The sequence below is a fragment of the Chiloscyllium plagiosum genome, chromosome 14 (assembly GCF_004010195.1).
Source record: "Chiloscyllium plagiosum isolate BGI_BamShark_2017 chromosome 14, ASM401019v2, whole genome shotgun sequence".
NCBI lineage: Eukaryota > Metazoa > Chordata > Chondrichthyes > Orectolobiformes > Hemiscylliidae > Chiloscyllium > Chiloscyllium plagiosum.
This window is the reverse complement of record NC_057723.1, coordinates 28,430,206-28,453,584: the sequence shown is the minus strand read 5'-3', so window position 1 is coordinate 28,453,584 and position 23,379 is coordinate 28,430,206. Positions and strand designations below refer to the sequence as shown.

The following is a 23,379-nucleotide window of genomic DNA, read 5'->3' as shown; positions in this document are numbered from 1 at the left end:
AAAATAAAACTTCTGCATTTGAAACCATGAAACAATATTTATTTCTTCAAGACACCATTTCACTTTGAGTTTTCCACAGGGAGTAAAGCTGCAAAAATAAAAAAAATCACAGAAAGGACATTTGAGTTGCCACAGCATTTACAGAAGTTGAATCATAGATTAATGCCATATTGCATTCTAAAATTCAGACATGTTAATAACATTTTGCTTAAGTTATGTTGACAGGTTCCATAGCATGAAATGAACTTAAGGATTAGCTATGCTATAACTTAGCATTATAGTCAAATCTATTATTCAAACTAATATAATGACTGGGATAATTTGCAAACATGATCATTAATGCTCAAAACATTGCATGGAATATTTGGCTGTTGTGCAATGTTGGATTTATGAGAGAAAATGCTTTGAGTGTCAGAACAAACTCCCAATTTTTGCTACCGTTCCTAAAATGGATGAAATTTGAAACCCCAGAGACTTTACCAAGAGAATAAAGGCACAAGATTCTATTGTTGTAGAACAGGAGACATTTCAATGCATACTCATTAACAAGGCAAATATCCAATAAGATCTATATTATACTCTAACCTTTAGATTTGTTATGAGGCAAACATTAATTAACAAACAAACTAGTTCAATACGTTACAAAATGCACATTAAATGCCAGACACATCTATAACATTTCCCTGGAACCTTTGCAGCAATGAATCCAGACATCTGTGAGTCACCAAAATTATTTCAAATTCCTCCTGAGGAATCACAGCTTCTTTTGATTGAATATTTAGCCTCTGATTGGGTTAAAAATCACAATAACTTAAAAATGTTTTTATGGGACATGGACATCACTGGCGAGGCCACCATCTATTGCAAGTCTATAACTGCACTTGAGAAGGTGGTGGTGAGCTGTCTTCATGAACTGCTGATGTCCATGTTTCTTCTGTTTTTGCTTCTGCATTTGTTGCATTGACTTTATTGGAAGCAGATACTGTTGAGAAGGGACCCTGTGACATGGAAGAAATAATGATATAGTATTTTCCCAGTTCAGGTTGGTGTATGGCTTTAATGAGCACATGCAGGTGGTAGTGCTTAAGCGTGGGCTCTAGTCAATGGTAATTTTAAGAATATTGATGCTCAGATGATCCAATGATTACTCACCTCCTAGTTGCGCAATCTCTTCTCCCAAGGCTGTGTCCCACTAGATTCCCAAGACTATGTGCAGACAAGACTGCATGCCTATAGTTCTCATGCTAACAGTTCTCAGCAGAACGGATGTCGGTGGTGGACATGTTGTTGGAGGGAATCCTGAGGGACAGGATTTATATATATTGGAATGGCAAGGACTGATTAGGGACAGTCAACATGGCCTTGTGCATGAGAAATCATGTCTCACAAACTTGATTGAATTTTCTGAAGAAGTAACAAAGAAGATTGATGAGGGCAGAGTGGTGGACATGATCTGTATGGATTAGAATAGGCCATTCAACAAGGTTCCCCATGTGAGACTGATTAGCAAGGTTAGATCTCATGGAATATAAGGAGAACTAGCCATTTGAATACAGAACTGGCTCATAGGTAGAAGGTGGTGGTGGAGGATTGTTTTTCAGGCTGGAGGCCTGTGACCAGTGGAGTGCCACAAGGATCGATGCTGGATTCACTACTTTTTGTCATTTATATAAATGATTTGGATGTGAACAGAGGAGGTATAGTTAGTAAGTTTGCAGATGACACCAAAATTGGAGGTGTAGTGGACAGTGAAGAAGGTACTTCAGAGTATAATGAGATCTTTATCCGATGGGCCAATGGGGTGAGGAGTGGCAGATGGAGTTTAATTTAGATTAATGTGAGGCGCTGCATTTTGGAAAGGCAAATTAGAGCAGGACTTCTTATATACTTTAATGGTAAGGTCCTGGGGCGTGTTCCTGAACAAAGAGAACTTGGAGTATACGTTCATAGTTTCTTGAAAGTAGAGCCACAGGTAGATAGGAGAGTGAAGAAAGTGTGTGGTATATTTTCCTTTATTGGTCAGTGTATAAAATATAGGACTTGGGAGATCATGTTGCGGCTGTACAGGACATTGGTTAGGCCACTTTTGGAATATTGCGTGCAATTCTGGTTTCCTTCCTATTGGAAGGATGTTATGAAACCTGAAAAAGTTCAGAAAAGATTTACAAGGATGTTACCAGGGTTGGAGGATTTGAGCTATAGGGAGAGGTTGAATAGGCTGGGACTGTTTTCCCTGGAGCGTTGGAGGCTGAGGGGTGACCTCATGGGGTTTATTAAATCATGAGAGGCATGGATAGGGTAAATAGACAAAGTATTTTCCCTGGGGTAGGGGGAGTCTAGAACTAGACAGCACAGGTTTCGAGTGAGAGGGGAGAGATATAAAACGGACCTAAGGGGCAGTGTTTTCACACAGAGGGTGATGTGCATATGGAATGAGGTGCCAGGGGCGACATGGTTGCTCAGTGGTTAGCACTGCTGCCTCACAGCGCCAGGGTCCCAGGTTTGATTCCAGCCTTTGGCGACTGTCTGTGTGGAGTTTTCACATTCTCCCTGTGTCTGCGTGAGTTTCCTCCACGTGCCCTGGTTTCCTCCCCCAGTTCAAAGATGTGCAGGTCAAGTGAATTGGCCATGCTAAATTGCCTATAGTGTTAGGCACATCATTCAGAGGGAAATGGATCTGGGTGGGTTACTCTTCAGAGGGTTGGTGTGGACGTTTTGGGCCAAAAGGCCTGTTTCCACACTGTAGGGAATCTAATCTAATCTAATCAGGAAGTGATGGAGGCTGGGACAATTGCAACATTTAGAAGGCATCTGGATGGGTTTAGAATAGGAAGGGGTTAGAGGGATATGGGCCAAGTTCTGGCAAATGGGACTATATTAAATTAGGATATCTGGTCAGCATAGATGAGTTGGATCGAAGAGTCTGTTTCCGTGCTGTACATCTCTGTGACTCTATGACTATAACTCCACTGTTCATAGGACTTCCCATCTGCCAGCTTCACTAAGTCGACTGTCCCTGTGTCTCTCAGAGTCCTAATCTGCTCAGGAGCATGAAGCTAAAGGTAACACTCCAGTACTAGTGATGCAATGTCCCTTTTCATCTATTCCAGACCCACGGTTCACTAGCTGCTGCTGTTCACTGACCCATGAAAACTGACTGGTGTGACCTATTAATATCTCCCAACAATCTTCAGCTGCTTCATCAATGATCTTCTCTCAATAATAAGGAGAGAAGAGGGGGATGTTCGCTGATGATTGCACAATGTTCAGTAGCATAAGGGTGGCACGGTGTTCATTGGTTAGCACTGCTGCCTCACATTGCCAGGGACCTGCATTCAATTCCCACTTTGGGAGACTGTCTGTGTAGAGTTTGCACATTCTCCTCGTGTCTGTGCGGATTTCCTCCCACAGTCCAAAGATGTGCAGGCCAGGTGAATTGGCCATGCTATATTGCCCATAATGTTAGGACAATATCCAGGCTTTGACTGACGAGTAGCAAATAATTTTCACCCCACACAAATGCCAGGCAATGACCATTTCTAATAAATGACAATCTAATCACTTCCCCTTGACATTCAATGGTGTTACCATCACTGAATCCCCCACTACCGACATCCTGGGAGTTACTATTGACCAAAAACTCATAAACGCAATGGTTACAAGAGCAGATCAGAGACTTGGAATACTGTGGTAAGTAACTCACCTCCTTATCCCTGAAGTCTGTCCACCATTTACAAAGCACAAATCAAGAAAATTGACTTTGTTGAATGGGTGTAGCACCAACAATACTCAAGAAGCTTGACACCATCCATCAAGCCCACTTCATTGGCTCCATATCCACAAACAATCATGCTCTCTACCACCAAAGCTCAGGAGCATCAGTGTGTACTACCTATAAGGTGCACTTCAGATAATCACCAAAGATTCTTTACACAGCATCTTCCAAACCCATGACCTCTTCCATCTAGAAGAACAAGGGTAGCAGATACTTGAGAACACCACCACCTTCAAGTTCCCCTCCAAGCCACTCATCATCATTCACTGTTGCTGGGTCAAAATCCTGGAATTCCCTCCCTAAGGACATTGTGTGTCGAGCTAAAGCATATGGACTGTAGTGGTTCTAGAAGGTAGTTCACAACCACCTTGTCAAGGGCAATCAGGGATTGGCAATAAATGCTGGCCAGCCAACAACACCCATATCCCACAAGTGAATTAAAAAAAAGGAGTCTGCCCCTGCTCCTCCGCTGAATCAAATGCACAAAAATTGGCTCACAAGTGCCTCTGACTAGCACCAATTATTTCTTCATGCTACATTTTCCAATACCTTAGTTATTTCAAGGAATGAAATAAGACAGATAGTTCTCTAGTACTGGTGAGATTTAGATGGAATAAGAAGAGTTGCAAGTGGGAAAGATTAAGCCTATTTGCATTGTGTTATACAAGAAAGCAAAATAGTTGGCCATGGGTCTATAGCTCATTGTACTTCTCTCTCATTTTTCAATTCTCTTGACTTCACAACCTCAAAGAGCGTTTATCCTCCTTAATTCATTTGATGCTGGCATCACTAGCAAGATCAGTTTTTGTTGCCCTTGACAGGGCAATAACGAGTTGTCTTCTTCAACCAGAGCAGTCTGTGCAGTGTAAGTACAGGCACAGCGATGTTGGGAAAGGTGCTCGAGGACTTTTACTCAATGATGCAGAAGTAGAAAAATATTTCCAGGATCGTGCCTGACTAGGATTGGAATGTGCATCTGGTGGAGCTGCTTTTTTCTTTTTGCCTGGAACAATTGCCGGTTTGGAAAGTGCAATTTTAGAAGCCATGTGGCTGCAGTACATCTTGTAGATGATTCATGTTGTAGTCATGTTGCAGTGATGGTACAGAAGTATTTTGTGAAGTATTATTGCCATTATAATGTAGGCAAATGCAGCAGACAGCTTGGACACAGCATGGTTCCACAATCAGCAACAGGAATAACAATTAAATAATGGCTTGAGACATTGAATGAACACTCCTGCTGTACTTTTCTTTGAAAAGTGCCAAGTGATCTTTTATGCCCACCTTTTGGAAAAGAGGAGTCTCAGTTTTATGTCTCATCTGAAAGATGTTGAGGTCATCAGTCTCGATTGTGACAGATTTTCTTTACTAGTTAGCTATACCACTATGGCCTGATTTTATAACATCTGAAAAGTAATACTTATTTTTAATACAAAATTTCTCAAGAATCATGAAGCATAAAACGAAGCATAGTCTGTGCCTTGTTCTCAGTCTTTGCTGACTTACCCCCCCTCAGTAGAGTAGTTTCTCACTTAAAATCCTGTTGTGTTGCTTCTTTCCCTCCTGAGTATTTTCCCACTCAAAAATCAAATATCTATTATGTAAATTCTGAAAACAGCAATAGATGCAATTAAACAACTATTACCAGACATTCTGATGAAAGAGCATATTTGTGTTCGGAATTGCAATACTACAGAATACAAGAACACAAGGAACATGAGCAACAGTACTTTATGGCCAATCAAGCCTCCTCTGTCATTCCATAGATGAAACCTTCCCAGGTATTGAATGACTTTGGCATTGGTGAAAAAGTTGGGAAGATTATGTGAGATGGTCAGGAAGGAGCTTCTTGATGTCATCAGCAATAAGTCCAATTTTCTCACTCAGAAAGGCAAGATGGGATTCTCACTAGTGAGCAACAAGAGGCCTAATTGCATGTATTAGCATTTCATTGTTATGTCATCTCACTTCATTGATGTGCAGTTTCCCGTTCTCTCACTCAGCATATTGAGACTAAATAGCAATAATTCCTGAAATGAAAGTTAGAGTGTTTCCCTAGTGACTCCAGCTCACTGCTTGCTTGTCCAGATCTGCATGTTGGACACAAATCACCAACTCAGGGCATGTGCACACCCCACCCAAGTACTTTGGCATTGGACACTTACCAGTCATATCCCATGCCCAAACATGTGCTTCAACCAATTACCATATCTTAAAGTCTAGAGGGAGCTGTCTGTAGTCACATCAAGGGAGATTACTTTCAGTCAGCGTGTCCTGCATACTAAGTTAAGGGCAGCTTCACATATTGTTCAGGGGCTTGGAATGTTCAGTCAGTCATTCAAATTGGTTAGGGTCAGGAAGTTCATGCCTTTAATGCCCAGAGAATGGGATATGTTCAACTTTCTTGGTCCAGTACAATCTGTCCTAGGAGTGGTGGTAAGTCAATTGGGGAGCTGCACAGAGATCAGTCAGGGTCTTGTCAGTCAGGAGTTGTATGTCCAAGTTGATCAAGGTGATGGGCCAAAGTTCATCCTGAGGGTTGATCTATTGAAGGTCAAGGGGCCACTGCTATGGCATGAAAATTGGGGAACTCAGTTGCGAGGATTGGACATAATATCGTGGAGTGCAGAGGGAACAACAATTGTGAAAGAGGCAACTCAACATATGGGGGGGATGAAAGAACATGGAATAAAATGGGATAATGCTGGTGGAAGAGGAAAGGAGTGCCAGTGCGGCAAAGTGCACTGCAAAAAAATGGCTGGTTTCCTCAATATGCTTGGGACTGAAGTGGTAAAGTGAGCAGATGAAAAAGGTGTTGAGTGAAAATGTGAGTTTCAAAACCAGTATGGTTCACAACTAGGGCTACAAAGAAGGGAATGGGTACATTTGCGAGTTCACCAAGGATAAAAGACAGAGCCTGAGACTCACTGAGTGAAACACAATTTGTTGCCTTCCATTGTGATGTAAATAATAGAGCTAAGAAGAGCTATAATCATACCCAGACTGGTGATGGGGGGTGGGGGGTGGGCTTCACTTTTGAGCAATGTGAGGGCCTTCAAAAAGCAATAGCATTGCATAGAGAAACAGTTCAGGTGAAAGACATCTACAAGCATTACAACCTGTGTGTGCACCTTAGGCATTAAACTATCGTGTGGACTACAAATCCTGGCCCCAAGCTCTTGTCCACATTGTGCAGCATCAGGAATTAATGTAAATATTGGCCTTGATGCCTGGAAAGAGTCACCCCATTGCCTAAGTTGAAAGTGCCTTCCAAGGTCCCCGAACTTTTACATACTGCAGCATCCAAGGAGCAGGTAAATCGACATTTCGGGGAAAAGCCCTTCATCAGGAATAAGGAATGTTAAAATATTTTTCTAATTTAAGTGTCACCCATGCCACCATGTGCCCACATAAAGTCACCTTCTCCCTTTCCCTACCCATACTGTCCAGTATAGTCCCAGGGTTCACATCTGTGCTGGCACTCTGCAAGGATAATTCACATGAGACCACTCCCCTACATTTTTCTCGGAGTCCTGCAAGTTATTTTCTTTTCAGATAATGATGCAATTCTCATTTGAGTCTGCCTCAACCAAAGTTTCAGGAGAAGCATTCCAGATCCTACTCACTCACTGTATAAAATATCTTCTCTTGTGCTGTATTACTTCTTTCCTCAATCCAGGCTCCTGACAGGCCTTCTTGCATTCTTCATTGAAGAGTGACAGAGGCCCAATCAGTTTCAGCTGTTTCATCAATGGCCTTGCCTCCATCATCAGGTTACAAATTGAATTGCACAATGTTCACTGTCACCTATGATTCCTCAGACACTGAAGCAGCCTGTCTCCAGGGCCAGGTCCATATCCAAGCTTGGCTAAAAAGTAGCAAGTAACATAGTTGCCACACAAATGACAGCCTATGATGTCTCAAACATAGAGAGAGTCTGACCATCTGCCTTTAAAATCAATGATGGTACCAACACTGGGTTTACCATTGACCAGAAACTGAACTCTGGATTAGTGGTGCTGGAAGAGCACAGCAATTCAGGCAGCATCCGAGGACAGGCAAAATCCGAGGACAGGAAAAATCGACGTTTCGGGCAAATGCCCTTACCTCAGAAACTGAACTGGATGAGCTATATATGTACAGTGGCTACCAAAGCAGGTCAGAAGCTTAGAATCCTACAGCAGGTAACTCACCTCCTGACTCTCCAAAGCCTGTCCAACATGTACAAGGCACAAGTCAGGAATGTGGTAGAACACTCCTAATTTTCCTGATGATTTCCTCTCCAACAACACCCAAGAAGCTTGCCATTACCCAGGACAAAGATGTTTACTTGATTTGCACCATGTCTGCAAATATTCACTCCCTCGACTCAATGTCAGCAGTGTATACCATATATAAGATGCACCGTAAAAATTCATTAAGGTTCCTTCGGCAGCAACTTTAAGCCCATAGCCACTACCCTCTTGATGGACAACAGTGGGAGCAGATACATGGAAATACCACTCTTCCACGTAGAAAGGACGGCAGTGTTCAATAAGGCAGTCCACCGCCACTTTCTCAAGGGCAATTAGGGATAGGCATAAGTGTTGGCTGAGCTAGTAAAACCTATATCCCACAACTGATTAAAAGAAAATCAATTTAATTTGGTGACATCTGGCTCTTAAACTTTCCGCCAATGAGAACTCTCAGATGTACTGTCTTGGACAAGCACCATACAGAGATATTTTTCTCCATGAAAGACATGTGCAAAAGTCACCTCCGTACACCCCATAGAATGTAAGAATATTCTATTCCCTTTCCCTATGATTTATGCTAATATCTTGAGCTAACAAAATAAATATTTGACTAGAATGTTTTAGATCTAGTAACACAGCTGTTACGGTGTTTCTTCAGGGATGAAGATTTTAGGAAGGTCAGATTCATCAGTTCCAAGATCATTTGTGGCTAGCCAATCGTTTTTGTGACTGCCAGATTCTCCCACAGTTGGTGCAAGCAAAGGTCTCCTCCTTTTCTCTTTCATGCTGCCTCTTTGCTCAACCTCAAAAGTGCCTGCAGCACTACAACTGTATCATGATCTAAAGGCTGCACTTCCTGCTGGTGAATCTCAAAGTCCATGCAGAAAGGGACCTCTTCAGGGAGCACTTGAAGATTTGTGTGGGACCCCTCTATTCCAACTACCATTGGAAAACCAAAATTGATGGTCTAGCAGACGTGAAGAAGATAATTTCAGAGTATGATGGGACCTTGATCAGGTGGGCCAATGGTCTGAAAAGTGGCAAATAGTGTTTAATTTAGATAAATACGAGGTGTGGCATTTTGATAAGGTAAGGCAAACCAGGGCAGGATGTATAATGGTAAGGCCCTGGGAAATCATAGAGTCATAGATTCCTACAGCATGGAGGCAGGCCCTTTGGCCCAAACTGGTCTATGCTGACCAAAATGTCCAGCAATGCTAACCCCATTTCCTTGCACTTGGCCCATCTCCTTCTAAATCTTTCCTATCCATGTTTTTGTCCAAATGCTGTTTCAATGTTGTTAATGTACCTGCCTCAACCACTTCCAGTGGCAACTCATTTTCATTCCATATGAATACCACCCACTGTGTAAAAAAATTGCCCCTCAGGTTCCCTTTTATTCTTTCCTGTCTAATTTTAAATGGATGCCCTTCAGTCCTCGATTCCCCAACCCTGAGAAAAAGACTAAGTGCATTCAACCTATCCATGACTCTTATGATCTTATACACTTCTATAAGATCCTCCTTGAGTCTCCTATGCTCTAAAGAAAAAAGTCCTAGTTTGTCCAAAATCACCCCATAACTCAGACCATTGAATTCTGCTAATATCCTTGTAAATTTCTTCTGCACTCTTCCCAGTTTAATAATATCCTTCATTTAGCAAGGTGACCAAGACTGAACCCAATACTCCAAGTGTGGACTTACCAACGTCTTGTACAACTGCAACATTGCTACCCAACTTCTATACTCAATGCCCTGACTGATGAAGGCTAGTGTGCCAAAAGATCTATTCACTGCCCTGTCTACCTGTGACTCCACTTTCAAAGAACTGTGCACCTGGACTCTAAGGTCTCCCTATTCCACTACACTCCTTAAGGTGCTATTATTCACCATGAAACCTCTACCCTGATTTGACTTTCCAAAATGCAAGACCTCACATTTATCTATATTGAAATCCATTTGCCATTTCTTGGACCACTTCCCCAGCTGCTTGAGGTCCTACTGTAATTTCTGATAACCTTCCTCACTGTCCACAATATCTCCTATTTTAGTGTCATCTGCAAACTTATTAATCATGCCTTGTAAATTCTCATCCAAATCATTGATATAGATAACAAACAGCAATAGGTCCAGCACCAACACTTGAGGCACTCCACTTGTCACAGGCCTCCAGTCTGACAAGCATCCTTCCACTATTACCCTCTGCTTCCTCCCATCAAGCCAATTGTGTATCCAAATTGCCAAATTCATTCCTGAAGAAGGGCTTATGCCCGAAACGTCGATTCTCCTGCTCCTTGGATGCTGCCTGGCTTGCTGTGTTTTTCCAGCACCACATTTTTCAACTCTGGTACTCCAGCATCTGCAGTCCTCACTTTCTCCTTTGCCAGCAATCTTTGGATTCCAAGCCATCTAACCTTGCAGAGCAGCCTACCATATGGAACCTTATCAAAGGCCTTACTGAAATCTATACAAACTATGTCTACTGTCCTGCCCTCATCAACCTTCCTGATTGCTTCATCAAAGGACTCTAACAAATTTGGGAGGCATGATCCCTCAGACACACTGTCATGCTGACTATTCCTCATCAAATCCTGTCTTTCCAAATACATGTATGTCTTATCTCTCAGAATCTTCTCAAGTAACTTACCCACCACAGATGTTAGGCTTACTGGTCTATAGTTTCCGGGTTTTTCTTTGCAGCTCTTCTTGAATCAGAGCACTACATTCGTTACCCTCCAGTCTTCTGGGACCTCACCCGTGGCTAGTGATGATGCAAAAATATCAGCCAGGGAGCTTGCAGTTTCTTTTCTTGCATCTTTCAATGTTCTTTATCAATCTTGTCAGGACCAGGAGATTTATCCACCTTCATACATTCTAATATATCGAACAACTCCTCTACTGTGATATAGTCTGTCCCCAAGATATCACTATTAATTTCCCCAAGTTGCCAAGTTTCATGTCTTTCTCCATGGTAAACACAGAGGAGAAATATTAATTGAGGACCTCGTCCATCTCCAATGGTTCTATACATACATGTCCACTTTGGACCTTGAGGTGTCCTATTCTCTGTCTAGTTATTATTTTTCCCTTAATATACTGAAAGAATCTCTTTGGATTCACCCTAATCTTCTCAGCCAAAGCTATCTAGTGCCCCCTTTTCACCCTCCTGATTTCCTCTTTAAATAAACTCCTGTATTCCCTGTACACCGTGAGGGAGTCCCTTGATCACAACAGCCTGTACCTGAACCATGCCTCCTTCTTTTTTCTGATTAAAGCCTCAATATCTCTTGTCATCCAGGTTTCCCTATTCCTTTCAACCAAGTCCTTCACCCTCATAGGAACATATAGATCTTGAACTCTAGCTATCTCACTTCTACTTGCCAGAGGTCCCTTTCCCTGCAAGCAAACTACTCCAATCAACCCCAGCAAGCTCCTATCTAATTCCATCAATATTTACCTTGCCCGGATTGAGGACTTGAACCTGTGGACCAGTTTTGTCCCTCTCCATAAATATTTTAAAATTAACAGAACTATGGTTACTGCTCCAAAAGTGCTTCCTCACTGTCACCTCTGTCACCTGTGGGTGGCACGGTGGCTCAGTGGTTAGCACTGCTGCCTCACAGCACCAGAGACCTGGGTTGAATTCCCACCTCAGGCGACTGTCTGTGTGGAGTTTGCACATTCTCCCTTTGTCTGCGTGGGTTTCCTCTGGGTGCTCTGGTTTCCTCCCACAGTCCAAAAATGTGCAGATTAGGTGAATTGGCCATGCTAAATTGCCTGTAGTGTTAGGTGTAGGGGAATGGGTTTGGGTGTGTTGTGCTTCGGCGGGTCAGTGTGGACTTGTTGGGCCGAAGGGCCTGTTTCTACACTGTAAGTAATCTAAACCTGTCCTGTGCTATTTCCCAAGAGTAGAGTAGGTTGAGTTTTATCCTTTATCGAGTAGCACCCTCTATATATTGCTTGAGGAAACTTTTCTGAATGGACTTAACAAATTCCGCACCCTTAACGCTCTAGCAGTCCCAATCTATGTTAGGAAAATTAAAATCTCCTACTATGACAAACCTATTGCTCCTGGCAGTCTCCCTAATCTCCTTGCATGTTTGTTCCTGTAACTCCTGTTGACTATTTGTGGGCCAATAATACAACCCCAACAATGTCACTGTCCCCTTCTTATTTCTTAGCACCACCCACAAAGCCTCACTGGATGATTCTTCCATTATTTTATCTCTGATTACTGCTGTGATATTCACCTTAATCAAAGGGACCTAGAGGTGCAGGTGCATTGTTCCTTGAAAGTGAAGTCAGAGGTAGGAACAACAGAAAAATGGACTATCACTTAAGTCATGAAAAATATAACCATGCTGCTGTGAAGAGGGACCTGGGTGTCCTTATGCATGTGTTATGGACCAGGCCAGACCCCCTCAAAATATTTCAAGAAATTAGCCCAGACGCTAATGTTGCTAGTTGCTTTAAGTAGGTGTTAGGTGGATATTCCAGGAGAAATATAGTTGGTCAAACCACTTAGTTTTAAACAAAACAGAATATATTTACAAGATTACCAAATGAAACACAAACAAAAGAGAACAGCATACTAGATAACTTCACCTATCTGAAAACCCACAAGATTATCCCAACTTAATCATGCTGTTCCCAATACTTGCAACAACCCTCAGAAACACCCCTTGGCACAAAGGGTAAAATCAAACCCAGAGTCTTACAGGAGAGAAGCCAAAGAGAGAGAGGAGGGTCAACTTGGACATGCTTCTTTAGGGTCCAACAGCTTTTTTCAACTCTACTGTGGTAAAACTAAAGCAGACTAGAGAAAAGCTGAGCTGGGAGAACTGGCCACTCCCCTTTCTTTAAGCAAGTTTTTTTTGTAAAATGAATCTTGCAAGCTTTCTGTCTGAGGCAATATCTGTTAGCTATTATCAAATTGGCCTTAAAACCCTTCAACATAGACCTTTTGGGGCCTGTGCCTTTTACAACTTCTGAAAAAAAACAAGGACAACATAACCTTGTTAAAAGGAGCAGCTTCATCACACATGAATCACAAAACATTGGTTTGCAGCTACACCAGGTAATTAGAAAGGCGAGGAATGGAGTCTGAGAGTAGGGAGGTTATGCTGCAGCTATATAGGGTGCCAGTAAGACTACACCGGTAGTACTGTGTACAGTTTTGGTCTCCTTTCTTGAGAAAGCATGTACTGGCTCTGGAGATATTGCAGACAAGGTTCACTGGGTTGATTCTGAATTAAGAGTGTTGGCTTATGAGGAGAGATTGAGTAGATTGGGAGTACACTCATTGCAATTTAGAAGAACGAGGGGACGTCTTATAGAAACATAAAGAGTAATGAAGAGAATAGATAAGATAGAAGCAGGGAGGTTGTTTCCACTGGCGAGTGAAACTAGAACAAGGGGGCATATCCTCGAAATAAAGGGGAGCAGATTTAGGATTGAGTTAAGGAGGAAATTTTTCATCCAAAGGGTTGTGAATCTGCGCAATTCCTTGCTCAGTGAAGCAGTTGTAGCTACATCATTGAATGTTTGAAAGGCAAGGATAGATCAATTTTTGAACAGTAAAAAATTAAGGGTTATGGTGAACGGGCAGGTAATTGGAGCTGAGTCCATGAAAAGATCAGTCATGATCTTATTGAATGGCAGAGCAGGCTCAACTGGCCAGATGGCCTATTCCTGCTCCTATTTCTTATGTTCCTATGTTCTTATGAATTATGCCCTCAGAAAAATGTGATGTTGACCTTACAGGCCTGAATGACTGTGGACTCAGTGAGTGCAGTCATTAGGGAAAGAAGTTAATGGATGAGTTTTTTTACATATCTTTGTCTGAGCTTGAAGATGCCTGCAATTGAATAGACCTGCAGCACCTGGAAACAGTCTTGAGAAGGTTATTCCCTTGCTTACTGTATCATTAGGCTGATCAAGGTGGTAAATAAAGACAAGGCCAGAACACATCCCTTCATTGTACCATTGGAGATTCAGAAAGCACTTGAGATGTCACTATTGTGCTTGACTCGTCTGTACTTTTTTTCCTGTAACTGCTTCAAAATAGCCAGCAATCTGAATGTTCAGGTTTTTCAAAGTACAACTCTGCTCATAATGTCAAATGCCTTAGTGAGTTCTACAAGGGTAATGTTTTGCTCAGGAGACATTTCTTGCATTGATTTCTGTACAAATATCATAGAACATAGAATATGGAAAAGTGCAGCACAGTACAGGTCCTTCGGCCCACGATGTTGTTCTGAGGATATTCCTAATCTAAAACAAAATAACCTAACCTATGCACCCCTCAATTCACTGCTGTCCATGTGTATGTCCAGCAGTCACTTAAATGTCCCTGATGACTCTGCTTCCACCACCACCACTGGCAACGCATTCCATGCATTCACAACTCTCTGCATAAAGAACCTACCTCTGATGTCTCCTCTATACCTTCCTCCCAATATCTTAAAACTATGACCTCTCATGCCAATCAATCCTGCCCTGGGGAAAAGTCTCTGGCTATTGACTCTATCCATGCCTCTCATTATCTTGTATACCTCGATCAGATGACTTCTCTTCCTCCTTCTCTCCAGTGAGAAAAGTCCGAGTTTAGTCAACCTCTCTTCATAAGACAAGCCCTCCAGTCCAGGCAGCATCCTGGTAAACCTTCTTTACACCCTCTGCAAAGCCTCTGTATCTTTCTTACAATAGGGCGACCAGAACTGGACACAATATTCCAAGTGTGGTCTCACTAGGTTCTTATAGAGCCGTAGCAAAACCTCACGGCTCTTAAACTCGATCCTCCTGTTAATGAAAGCCAAAACACCATATGCTTTCTTAACAACCTTATCAACTTGGGTGGTAAATTTGAGGGATCTATTCACTTGAATAACAAGATCTCTCTGTTCCTCCACACTGCCAGGATTCCTGTTTTTAATCTTATATTCAGCATCAAGTTCAACTTTCCAAATGCATCACTTTGCATCTATCCAGGTTGATCTCCATATGCCATTTCTCAGCTCTGCTCTGCATCCTGTCTATGTCGCGCTGCAGCCTGCAATAGCCCTCGATACTATCAATGGCACCTCCAACCTTTGTGTCATTGGCAAATTTACTAACCCACCCCTCAACCTTCTCATCCAAGTCATTTATAAAAACTACAAAGAGCAGAGGCCCAAGAACAGAGCCTTGTGGAACACCACTCACTACTGACTTCCAGGCAGAATACTTTCCATCTACAACCACTCTCTGTCTTTTGTCAGCCAATCAACTCTGAATCCAGATAGCCAAATCTCCCTGTAACTCATACTTCCTGACTCTATAATGAGCCTATGATGGGGAACCTTATCAAATGCTTTGCTGAAGTCCACATACACCACACCTTCATCAATCTGTCTCAACAACTCCTCAAAGAACTCAATAAGATTTGTGCGGCATGACCTGCCCCTCACAAAGCCATGCTGACTGCCTTTAATCACACTATGCTTTTCCAAATAGTCATAAATGCTATTCATCTGAATTCTTTCCAAAACCTTGCTGACCAGAGACGTAAGACTGACTGGTCTGTAATTGCCAGGAATTTCCCTTTTCCCCTTCTTGAAAAGAGGAACAACATTCGCTTCCTTCCAATCCTCCGGTACAATTACTGTAGAGAGTGAGGAAGCAAACATTTTCGCCAGTGGCTTAGCAACCTCCTTTCTCACTTCTCAGAGTGACCTAGGATAAATCTGGTCTGGCCCTGGGGACTTATCAATCTTAATGTTTGCCAACTTTCCAGCGCATCAACTTTCTCAATTTGGATCTGTTCAAGCCTGTATCCCAGGTCCTCAAAGGTCTCATTCATAACAAGGTCCCTTTTCTTAGTGAAAACCAAAGCAAAAAGCTCATTTAGGGCTTCCCCTATTTGCTCAGACTCCACGCACAAGTTCCCTCCGCTATCCCTGACCAGCCCTACCTTCTCCCTGATCATTCTCTTATTCCTCACATATGAGTAAAATACCTTTGGATTCTCCCTAACCCTTCCTGCCAAGCCTTTTTCATGCCCCCTCCTGCCTCTCCTCAGTCTATTTCTGAGCTCCTTTCTAGTAAGACTATTATCCTCTACAGCTGTGCTAGATCCTTGCTTTCTCCACCTTATGTAAGCTGCCTTCTTCCTTTTGATGAGAAGCTCCTCTGTTCTCGTCATCCAAGGCTCCTTAACCTTAGCCCTTTTTCTCTGAGGAACGAATTTGTGCATCACTCAAAACAACTGCTCCTTAAATAGTCTCCATATATCTGTTGTGCCCTTTCTATGGAACAATTGCTCAAAATCTGTACTTCCCAACTTCTGTCTGATAGTGTCATAATTTCCTTTTACCCAATTAAATACCTTCCCTTGGTAACTGCTCCTTTCTCTCTCCAAATGTAAGGTAAATGTGAGGCAGTTGTGGTCACTGTCACCAAAGTGTTCTCCCACCACGAGATCTAACACCTGCACTGGCTCATTGCTGAGCACCAAATCCAAAATGGCCTCTCCCCTCATTAGCCTGTCTACATACTGAGTAAAGAAACCCTCCTGAACACATCTGACAAAAATGGCTCCATCCAAACCATCTGCACTAAGGAGGTTCCAGTCCATATTGGGAAAGTTGAAGTCACCCATAACAACAACCCTCCTACATCTGCATGTTTCCAACATCTGCCGGCCTATGAGTTCTTCAATCTTCCTACTGCTATTAGGAAAAGCCCCAATGAGGTAGATCTCACCCACTTAAAAACTTCCTGGCGGCCCTCTTTTCCCTCAGCCCTCTCTCCTCGCCACTCTGTTCAAAATGGAGGGCCCAAGTTTCAAGCTAAGTCCCTTATTATGTGGGAAAAACTGACTTGCCCAGCAGCCCTCATTTCTCTCCATCCTCTTTCCTCGCCGCTCTGTTCAAAATCAGTCTAAGGTGCTCTGGTTGCTCTGAAACAAGACTGGCTCTTTGGAGAATCTTCTTCTCCAAAAATCAGCACAAGCCTATTGAGAAATATTCTAGCCAGGATCGTCTCAGCAATAGAAGGGAGAGTGATCCCATGGTGGTTGGAATAGTGTGACTTTTCTCCTTTGTTTTCATACAAGCTGATAACAACACCATGAGAGCCCGTGCAATCCTGTAGTCTTCTCTGTAGGCTTTGAATGACTCATGGAACTTGGTATATCAGGATAGGACTTTCAGGCTTCAAGGACTCACGTGGAATTCTATCTACCCCTTGTTCTTCATTTGGTTAATGGTGCTCACAGTTTCCTCCAGAGTTGGAGTCTCATTCAGGTTTTTTTTTGGGGAGGCAGTTGTTTGATGTAGTTGATGACAGTATCATGGTCACTTGATTCTGAAGAATATTCTGAAATGCACCAATTAATGATCTACGACTGACTGTAGCTCTGGAGGTTTGATTTGATCTACTGTTTGGATATATATGTAATACTGCAGCCTTGATGTGTCCCTAGAGTTCTTCTTGAGTGGAATCCACAGTGTGACCAGAATGTTCCAGTCTGCTGTTTAACATCTATCTCTGTAAGTTTCATTTGATGTGGTCATATCAGGCTCTAGGATCTGCTGCTGCCAACGGTTTGGGGAAGGGGTCAGTAGGGGGAATGAGGTGGTGAGTTGGGAGTTCAGTTTAATAGTTACTCAGGGGTAGGATCACATTTTAATTCCCTAACCTTTCCTGGGATCACTGTGAGGCTGTACCCTTGTGTCCTAGTCTCTCCTACTCCTGAAATATTTTTTTCTACACCTACACTATCCAGGCCTCTCAATATTCTGTAGGTTTCAATGAAATCCCACCCCCATCTTTCTCAATTCCAATAAGTACACATTAGGAATCCTCAACTGCTGCTCATTTGTCAAGCCCTTAATTCCCTGGATCATTCCTGTGAACCTCCTCTGCACCCCCTCCAGGGCAAGAACATCCTTCCTTAGATACAGGGTCCAAAACTGCTCACAATATTCCAAATGTAATCTGACCAGAGCCTTCTGAAGAAGTTCTCCTCTTCCCTCCACAAGGATCTCAGTGAGTCTCTCTCTCTCACTGCCCCCCTCAGGTCATCGCCTCTGCCCTAAAGCTGTTCAGCCACGTCTTGAAGCAGACCCGCTATTACAGCCATGTCTCCTTCTTCAGCACCTGCCTACCCAACTGATTTATCCCACATGGACTCTGAACTACATTCAGACCATCATAATTTGGACCTGACCAGGACAACGACTACCTACAGTAAATCCAAAGCCTCCAGAAATGGTTTTCCCTCCGGATCCTCCACTCCATGCTCGCAGTTATCTGCACTGCCACCTACTCTCCCTGCAGTCTGCCCTGCCCCAGCTCAGGGCCACACTCCCTCAGACCTGCAAAGTCCTCTGCTGTTCTTCATCCTGAGAAAAATCCACACACTCAACAAATGCTTGCTCTCTAGCTTATTGACCAGCAAGTACTTACATTCAAACTCAGGATTCCTCTTTCATTCCAGAATCTTCTCCTGGCCTCCAGAACCACTCAGATGCCATTAGCCCTAAGGCCGTTACAGCTACCACCACTGTGGCAAATGCTGATGGCTCTTCCGACCCCACCACCCTAAAGACAGCAGCAACCATGGACTATGTGCCGCCGCAATCGTCACCAGAAACACCGCCGCTGAAACCACCGTGAAGACTACCCATCACTCTGCCCCCACCCCCCAACACTTTGTTGTCTCTGCCTTAGTCACTTCCACCCCCACTGACATCACTCACTGGAACACCGCCGACGAACATGCAGCCGCCACCGAAGACGTTGTGAACATCGCACTGAACGTCATGTCCACCTCCGTGGATGCGACATAATGCACCGCTTCCACTCCTCTGACCCTCGCAGTGTATGTCACTTCCTTTGGTGACATCACCCATGATAGCATTACCACATGCATTCCAGAAACAGTCTCCTCCCACACTCCCAACTCCAGCTCTACATCAGGTCCTAGCCCCCAGCCTTGCCGATTTTTTACGAGCCCCCCAGATCTCTTTCTTACTGTGGATGAATGATCAGTCCTCAGTAAAGGTCCCACATTCATCCCGCTACGCTCTCGGATCAATGAATTCCACACACGTCGCAACATTGAATTTTTCTAACTGCACCTCCGCCTCTGTGTTTATGTTTTCCATCAGGACCCCCACCCACCCTCCGAGAACCCTTTCACCCACCTCCAACCTACTCCCTCCACTCGACACCCCATCTTGGTCTGTTACTTGCTCTTGATCTCTTCATCTCCAACTGCCGCCATAACATTGACCGTGTCAACCTGTCCACTCCTCTCACCCACTCCAACCTCTCACCATCAAAACATGCAGCCCTCTACTCCCTCCACTCCAAACCCAATTTCACCATCAAACCAGCAGACAAGGGATATGCTGTGGTAGTTTGACGCACCAACCTGTACACAGCTGAAGCTAGGCACCAACTCATAGACACCTCCTCCTACAGCCTCCTCGATCACAACCTCACCTCCCATTACCAAGCCATCATGTCCCAGATCATCCACAATCTCATCACCTCAGGGGAACTCCCAGCCACAGCCTCCAATCTCATAGTCCGAGAACCCAGCCCTACCTGGTTTTACTTCTTCCCCAAAATTCACAAACCTCCTGCCCCACCAAACCAATTTCCTCATACCTTGACACTGTCCTGTCCCCCTTGGTTCAGGAACTCCCCTCGTAATTTCAGGGCATCACTCACGCCCTACGTCTGCTCCGTGACTTTTGATTCCTCGGCCCGCAAAGCCTCAACTTCACCGTGGACATCCAATCCCTCTGCACATCCATCCACCATGGCAAAGGCCTCCAAACCCTTTGCTTCTTCCTTTCCAGCTGACCCAACCAGTACCCCTCCACCGACACACACATTGGATTGGCAGAACTGGTCCTCACCCTCATCAACTTCTCCTTCGAATCCTCCCACTTCCTTCATGGCAAAGAGGTAGCCATGGGCACCTGCATGAGCCCAGCAATGCCTGCCTCTTTGTTGCATATGTGGAACAGTCCATCTTCTGCAGCTAGGCTGGCACAATTCCCCACCTTTTCCTCCGCTATATTGATGACTGTATCGGCACCACCTTATGCTCCCACAAAGAGGTTGAACAGTTCATCAACTTCAATAACACCTTCCACCCTGACCTCAAGTTCACCTGGACCATCTCAGCCACCTCTCTCCCCTTCCTAGGTCTCTCTGTCTCCACTTCCGGCGACCAACTCAACACGACATCTACTACAAACCTACCTACTCCCGTAGCTACCTGGACTACATGTCATCCCACCCCCCTGTAAAAACGCTATCCCTTACTGTTAATTCCTCTGCCTTCACCATACCTGCTCCTAAGAATGGTAATTCCACTCCAGAACATCCCAGATGACGTCTGACTTCAAGGACCGCAATTTCCCCTCCCACATTGTCAACAGTACCCTCCAGTGCATCTCCTCCACTTCCCATACCTCCCGCCTTGAACCCCACCACTCCAACCACAACAAGGATAGAACCACCCATTTATAGAGTCATAGAGATGTACAGCATGGAAACAGACTCTTCGGTCCAACACGTCCATGCCAACCAGATATCCTAACATAATCTCAGCCCATTTTCCAGCACTTGGCCCATATCCCTCTAAACTCTTCCTATTCATATACCCTGCTGAAAATGTGTTGCGGAAAAGCGCAGCAGGTCAGGCAGCATCCAAGGAGCAGGAGAATCGACATTTCGGGCATGAGCCCTTCTTCAGGAATGAGGAAAGTGTGCCAAGCAGGCTAAGATAAAAGGTAGGGAGGAGGGACTTGGGGGAGGGGCATTGGAAATGCGATAGGTGGAAGGAGGTTAAGGTGAGGGTGATAAGATGAGGGTGATAGGCCGGAGTGGGGGTGGGCGCGGAGAGGTCAGGAAGAAGATTGCAGGTTAGGAAGGTGGTGCTGAGTTCGAGGGTTGGGACTGAGACAAGGTAGGGGAGGGGTAATGAGGAAACTGGAGAAGTCTGAGTTCATCCCTTGTGGTTGGAGGGTTTCTAGGCGGAAGATGAGGCGCTCTTCATCCAGCCATCATGTTGCTACGGTCTGGCGATGGAGGAATCCAAGGACCTGCATGTTCTTGGTGGAGTGGGAGGGGGAGTTGAAGTGTTGAGCCATGGGGTGGTTGGGTTGGTTGGTCCGGGTGTCCAGAGGTGTTCTCTGAAACGTTCCACAAGTAGGCGGCCTGTCTCCCCAATATAGAGGAGACCACATCGGGTGCAGCGGGTGCAGTAAATCATGTGTGTGGAGGTGCAGGTGAATTTGTGAGAAGAGGTGTAAAACCTGCGCCCACACCTCCCACCTCATCTCCATCCAAGGCCCCAAAGGATCCTTCCTCCTCCGGCAGTGATTTCCCTGCTCATCCAAACACCTCATCTATTGTGTCCATTGCTCTTGATGTGATCTCCTCTAGACTGGGGAGACAGGATGCCAACGCGTGGTACATTTCAGAGAAAATCTTTGGGACACATCTACCAAACACCATACCGCCCTGTTACCGACCATTTCAACTCCCCCTCCCATTCTGCCAAGGATATGCCAAATCCTAGCCACCTGACACCTGGAAGATGAACACCTCATCCTCTGCCTTGGGGCCCTTCCATCACACAGCATCAACGTCAATTTCATCTCCCCTCCCCCACCTCATGCCAGATCCAACCCTTCAACTCGGCACCACCCTCTTAAACAGACCCACCTATCCATCTTCCTTCTCACCGCCAATCCGCTCCAACCTCTACTCCGACCCATCATCATCATCCCCTACTTGCATCTACCTATCACCTTCCAAGCTACCTTTACCCCAGCCCCACACGCCCCTCTTCTCTATCTCTCAACTCCCTCCCCTACCCCCCACATTCCTGATAAAGGACTTATGCCCAAAACGTCGACTCTCCTGCTTCTTGGATGCTCCCTGACCTGCTGTGCTTTTCCAGCGCCACACTTTGCGATTCTGATCTCCAGCATCTGCAGTCCTCACTTTCTCCTTTTAAGCCTCAGCAGCACATCCTTTCCCTTGTATTCTAGCCCACTGAACATGTGTGTTAACATGACATTCGCCCTCCTAACTGTCATCCGAACCTGAATGTTAACTTGAAGAGAATCTTGAACTCGGACTCCCAAGTCCCTTTATGCTTCAGATTTCTGAAACCTTTTCCCATTTAGGATTGTCCAATGGTGCAAAATCTGAGCACAACTGTATTTCATGATTGTCAGCAGGAAGTCCTTCAAAACACAGCTTTGTCTGGTCACAGTAGGAATTGGAAGTTCCATAGCTGCAATCTTGAATGACAACAGCAATTACATTGGTAAAGTTGAATAATATGGGTCAAATCAAAGCTACATAACAATATTCAAAGCAGTCAGATTAAATGTAACATATTTTTCAAACAAGGGGATGGATTTTTAATTGCTGAAATATTGTTTTGATAAAGCTTCAGTTGCAGAGAGAAGAAATATTTTAATGATGTACTCTAAGCCATCTAAATAATTACACATTAAGGATCCGAGATGAGTTAATAAGGCAGTACAAAGTGAAGCAAGAAATGTTAAGTATACAGAGTACCTTTAATGGGATTTCGTGGTGTCCGTTCCTCTGGGGCAGAAGGTTCTGCTTTCAAATCCCATCTGATTCAGAGGAGTGTCATAGCATGTTTGAACTGTTTGATTAAAAATAATTACAGTGCTGCTGGCTGCACAATACATGATAACCTGGTGTTGACAGTGCATGACTGAAACAATACAGAAACCATAAAAGGGGAACAAGTGAGGGCAACTACTCAGAAAAATGCATTAGACTTCAAAAGGCCACGGAGAAAAACAGAAATGATTACTACTGAAGGTACATATCCAACTTTGCAAAATTATTCCATGTTAAATCAAAAATACTGTGCAATTGAATTGTAGCCTTTACAGATACGAATTGAGTGGAGGCCAAGCGCATGATTCAAAGAAAAGCTAACAGCAACTCACCATGACAGCACCTTCCAAACCTATGAACTCTTCTATCTAGAAAGATAAAAATAGCTGATGCATGGAAATACGACAAGTTCTCCTCCCAGCCTCTTGCCACATTAACCTGGAAATGCATCACCATTCCTCCAGTGTTGCTTCATCAAAATCGTGGAACTCTCTACTTAATATTGCGTGTATGTGTATCTGCAACAAATAGACTGCAGCAATTCATAAAGCCAGCTCACCACCACCTTCTCAAAGGCAAATAGGAATAGACAATACATGCTGGCCGCGTCAATGATGCTCATATTCCATAGACAAATTAAAAAAGCTGAAGTTATAGAAAACCATAAATAATGTTGTATACTAAAGACTAATTTGAA

At 44.0% G+C, this 23,379-nt stretch overlaps 1 long non-coding RNA gene across 1 annotated transcript; it reads right to left on the bottom strand.

The window, feature by feature from the left end:
• Positions 1 to 86: 86 nt before the first annotated feature.
• On the bottom strand, positions 87 to 23,238 carry LOC122556906. The gene is made up of 3 exons (XR_006313695.1): positions 23,015 to 23,238; positions 22,608 to 22,701; positions 87 to 998 (listed from the first exon to the last, which is right to left on the bottom strand). It is a non-coding gene; the product is annotated as an uncharacterized LOC122556906 (long non-coding RNA).
• Between the last annotated feature and the right edge of the window lie 141 nt (positions 23,239 to 23,379).